The 5040-nt window shown below is 34.9% G+C and overlaps 1 non-coding gene across 1 annotated transcript; it reads right to left on the bottom strand.

Annotated features, from left to right (window-relative positions):
- Positions 1–2792: 2792 nt before the first annotated feature.
- LOC128289683 (small nucleolar RNA R71) lies at positions 2793–2899 on the bottom strand. Its single transcript, XR_008279328.1, has one exon. It is a non-coding gene; the product is annotated as a small nucleolar RNA R71 (small nucleolar RNA).
- Between the last annotated feature and the right edge of the window lie 2141 nt (positions 2900–5040).

Genomic DNA, 5040 nt, shown 5'->3' with positions numbered 1-5040 from the left:
AATCATTCAATTCAGTCCACAAGCACATACTTAAACATTTTTACACTTTAACCCCTAAAGTTCCACATTTTTACAATTTAGTCCCTATTTTATAAATACAAAAAATTCATGAAATTTCATTAAACCCAAGCCTAGCAAAATTTCATATAGGTCCATAGCAGCCCAAAAATTTCATTTATTTCACATTTCAACCCCTCAGTTTACACTTTTCACAATTAAACCCCTAATAGGCATTTTTGCTCAAAATCACTTAACAAAACTTGTGTAACTATCAACAAATATTCATTTTTCATCATCAAACATTCAAAAAATCAAGTATTCATCAATGGCACTTCACAAAATCATTAACAACTTCAAAACTTAAGGTATGGGCTAGCTAGAATACAAAGCAACGATCTCAAAAACATAAAAATCATCAAAAATTGTGCTAAAATCGTACCTTAATTGCTTAAATATGCCTAGAAAAATGAAGAACCCTAGTTCTCCTTGTTCTTCTACTAAATTCTGTTAAAAAGATGATAATGAAGGATGAATTTTACTTTGTTTTATTAATATGCCATTTAAATAATAAATACCAATTTTAACCTTAATAAACATTAATAAACTGTCAAATGGTTTAATATCATCATAAGGACCTTTCATGAAATAAACCATAACAATTAAGCACTTTAAACAAGTCGAATGCAACTTTTGTATTTTACGCGATTTAGTCCCTTTTCTCTAATTGAGCTACTAAACGATAAAATTAGCTCACGAAATTTTTACATGATAAACCTCATTAGTAACATATTTTAATCCCATGCTTAGTATATTTTTGGATGAATTATCATAAGATTTAGTGAATTTGATGCTCCTAATCCTTTAATGTCAAGTTTTATATCCAGATGAGCATAGGAAAGTGAAAAGTGTAAGAAAAAGGCCAAAAACTGACAAAATAGGTTTATTTCAGTGCTACACACGGCCCAGACACTTCCACACGGGTAATTCACACACCCATGTTAGACACATGGGCATACCACACACCCGTGTCTCATGGCCGTATCGACTTAAAACCATATCAGAATTGCACACGGCCTGAGAACCATCACACTGGCGTGGCATACAGCCGTGTCCCTGTCGAGCCCAAGTCTAATTCTATTTGGAAAATGCTAATTTTAGGCTATTTTGGGCATTCCAAATTCTATATAAACACTATTGAAGAGGATCAATAGTCGAAGACAGCCATTGGAATCAGCTCGGAAGCAGGATTGACTTCAAGACTGAAGATCTCCATTCAAGTTCTACCAATTTTTTTGGGTTTCTTTATGTTTTGTTGTTTTCCCAATTTTGATGTTTTCCTCCATCACTATGAACTAAATTCCCTAAATACATAGGGAAGATGAAACCTAAGAGGAATCTTATTACCTTTTGAATTATATGATAAATACTTGTTCTTATTCTTAATTATGAGTTTTAATCCTCGCTTTAATATTTCAGGATATTAATTTAGGTTTTGATGTGCTTATTCAGTGGAGCAAAAGTCCCTGTTTAAGAGTAGATCTTGCATAATTAAGCAGAGCTGATTACAATCTTATAGATATGACGACATAAATCTGCTGGATTAGAGTCAAATCTAATAAGGGAATCCATAGATCGAGTTAATGCGACAATAGAGGTTTTAATTAGAAAGAGATTTCAATTAATCAACCTAGAGTCAGTTGTTTTTAGTCTCGAGAGAGATCTTAACATAAACTAGGGATTTCTACGGATTAAGTCAAGTGAATAAATCGTCTAGTTCAGAAGTAGTAAGTGAAGTCTAGGTGGATTCTTTCTTGGGTATTGTCTTCTCCATCAGTTTTCCAAAAGTATTTTCCAGCTTTTATTTTTTTCGTGTTCTTAGTTAATTAAATAGTTAATTTTAGTTTAAAAACACCCCTTTAATTCTTAGGCTAGATAATAAAAAGATAGTAATTACTAGTCTTTTATTCCTTGTGGATACGATATTTCCAGTCTCACCATAACTATACTACTGTTTGATAGGTGTGTTTGCCTTAGTCGAATTTTTAATCAGTTTAGGGACCATCAAGTTTTTGGCACCGTTGCCGGGGACTAAGATATTAGGAACGCTTAATTTTTATTACTTTAGCCATTTTTATTGTTATTACAATTTAATTTTGTTTTTATTTTAATTACTAATTTTTCTTTTATTTGCTTCTAGCAGGTTTTTATAGTTTATGACTAGAAGAAACCCGTCAGGACCTCTACTTTTTGACAATGAAATTGAAAGCACAGGTCGTAGAAATCATAGAGAAATAAGGAGAAGTCTACAATATATAGAGGAAAAGCACGAGGACGACACCAATAATACCAAGGAGATGGCTGGAAATCAAAATAAGCCGCTGCCTCTTGTGGTTGCCGCAAATCCTGTGAATCAGAATCCTGCTCCTCATACTATGTATGACTATGCTAAGCCTAATTTAACGGGGGCTGAATTGAGTGTTGTTATACCTGCAATTGCTGCAAATAATTTTGAACTAAAACCTAACACTATACAAATGATTCAACAGTTTGTTTAGTTTGATGGTTTGTAGGATGAAGACCCAAATACTCGTTTGGCCAACTTTTTAGAGTTTTGTGATACTTTCAAAATATACGGTGTTTCTGATGATGCCATTCATCTTCGGTTATTTCCCTTTTCATTAAGGAACAAAGCTAAACAGTGGTTGAACTCGTTACCGCGAGGTTCTATCACTACTTGGGAACAAATGACCGAAAAGTATTTACTAAAGTATTTTCCACCGGCTAAAACAACAAAGTTGAGTAATGATATATCTTCTTTTGTGCAGATGGATTTAGAAATTATTTACGATGCATGGGAAAGGTATAATGACTTATTGAGAAGGTGCCCTCACCATGGGTTACCTTTATGGCTACAGGTTCAAACTTTTTACAACGGCTTGAACCCCTCAACTAGGAAGTTAATCGATACAGCTACCAGTGGAACCGTAAATAACAAAACACCTGAAGAGGCTTATGAATTTATAGAGAATATGTCACTAAATAACTATCAGTGGCAAGTTATGAGAATAAAGCCAACAAAATCAGCCAGTGTTTTCAACCTAGATGCAGTCACCATACTATCAAACTAGGTAGAACTCTTGAATAAAAAGATTGACGGTCTATGTGGTTCTACTCAGGTACATCCGGTGATGCAATGCAACATGAGTGGAGGTGGAATAGGCAAATCAGAATATTTACCCTTTAGCCCCAACATGGAGAACGAGCAAATAAATTATATGGGTAATAATCCTCGACCTCAAAAGAATCCTTATAGTAACACTTACAATGCAGGTTGGAGGAATCACCCAAACTTCTCATGGGGAGGCTAAGGAAATCAGAGATCACCACCTCCTTCAGGCTTCCAACAACAACCTTGCCAGCAAGAGAAAAAGTCGAACCTTGAAGAGATGATGACAAATTTTATTTTAGTGGCAGAAACCCATTTTCAAAACACTGAAACTGCACTTAAAAATCAACAAGCATCGATTCAAGGGCTTGAGAATCAAATAGGACAGTTGGCTAAGATGATTTCAGAGAGACCACAAGGGAGCCTGCCTAGTAGCACCGAACCTAACCCAAAAGAGCACGTGAAAGCAGTTACCCTAAGGACTGGGAAAGTGTTAACTGAATATGAAAAGAAGCTACCACAAGAAGTTGATAGGAAAGAGGATGAGAAGGTTAAACCCAAAATCAGTGAAAAATAGGTACTGAGGGAATATAAACCACCAATCCATATCCAGCAAAGTTGAAGAAAGACTGCATGAATGCACAATTCGGTAAATTTCTTGAACTTTTTAAACAATTGCATATTAACTTACCTTTTGTTGAAGCTATCTCGCAGATGGCTATATATGCAAAATTTTTGAAGGAGCTTCTAACAAATAAAAGGAAGTTTTAAGAGTTTTCTATAGTAGAACTCAATGAGTAGTGCTTATCCATACTCCAAAATAAACTGACAACCAAACTGAAAGATCCAGGAAGTTTTACTATTCCTTGCTTAATTGGTAGTTTAAATGTCGAAAAGGCATTAGCTGATTTAGGTGTAAGTATTAATTTGATGCCTTATAAAATGTTCAAATAACTTGGTCTTGGGGAACCGAAACCCACTAGGATGAGTATTCAATTAGCTGATAGATCTGTTAAGTATCCTAGGGGTATTATTGAGGATGTGCTTCTAAAAATCAATAAGTTTATATTCCCTATTGATTTTGTTGTGCTTGACATGGATGAGGATGCTGAGGTACCTTTAATCTTAGGGCGTCCTTTTTTAGCCACTGCTAAAGCTGTTATTGATGTGGGTGATGGTAAACTTGTGCTCAGGGTAGGTGATGAAGAGATTACCATTAAAAATCTATGATGCCATGCAATTCTCTAGAGACAAGACGATTCATGTTATTTTATTGATTCTATTGATCATTTTGTTCGATATTCTTTTTTAAGAAATTACTCCTAAGGACACGTTGGAACTGTGTATTGTTCAAGCAAAGGTGGAAGACGACGCTACCACTGAGTTAGGGAAGATATAAACTAATGAACCCTTTCTAAGACAAGAAAAATATAAGGGTATTAAGGTGAACAATGAACTTAAGCAAAAACCCTCTATCGAAGAACCTCCCAAATTAAAAATAAAGTAATTGCCAAATCACCTAGAATACGCATTCCTGAGAGATAATTCTACATTACCAGTGATTATTGCTTCTAAGTTGCAACCTAATGAGAAAGAAGAGTTACTCCAAGTATTAAGAGAACTTAAAAGGGCCATAGCTTGGCAAATTTCTGACATTAAAGGGATCAACCCTTCCTTTTGCACCCACAAAATTTTAATGAATGATGAATATAAATCGTGTGTGCAAGCTCAAAGAAGACTGAACCCTAACATGAAAGAAGTTGTTAAAGCTGAGGTAATTAAACTTCTAGATGCTGGAGTCATTTATCCTATTTCTGACAGTTTTTGGGTAAGCCCAGTGCAGGTTGTTCCTAAGAAGGGAGGCATGACTGTTG

This window comes from Gossypium arboreum, chromosome 2, assembly GCF_025698485.1.
Source record: "Gossypium arboreum isolate Shixiya-1 chromosome 2, ASM2569848v2, whole genome shotgun sequence".
In the NCBI taxonomy this organism is placed as follows: domain Eukaryota; kingdom Viridiplantae; phylum Streptophyta; class Magnoliopsida; order Malvales; family Malvaceae; genus Gossypium; species Gossypium arboreum.
The sequence above is the reverse complement of the archived record's forward strand: the minus strand, read 5'-3'. Positions and strand labels throughout refer to the sequence as shown.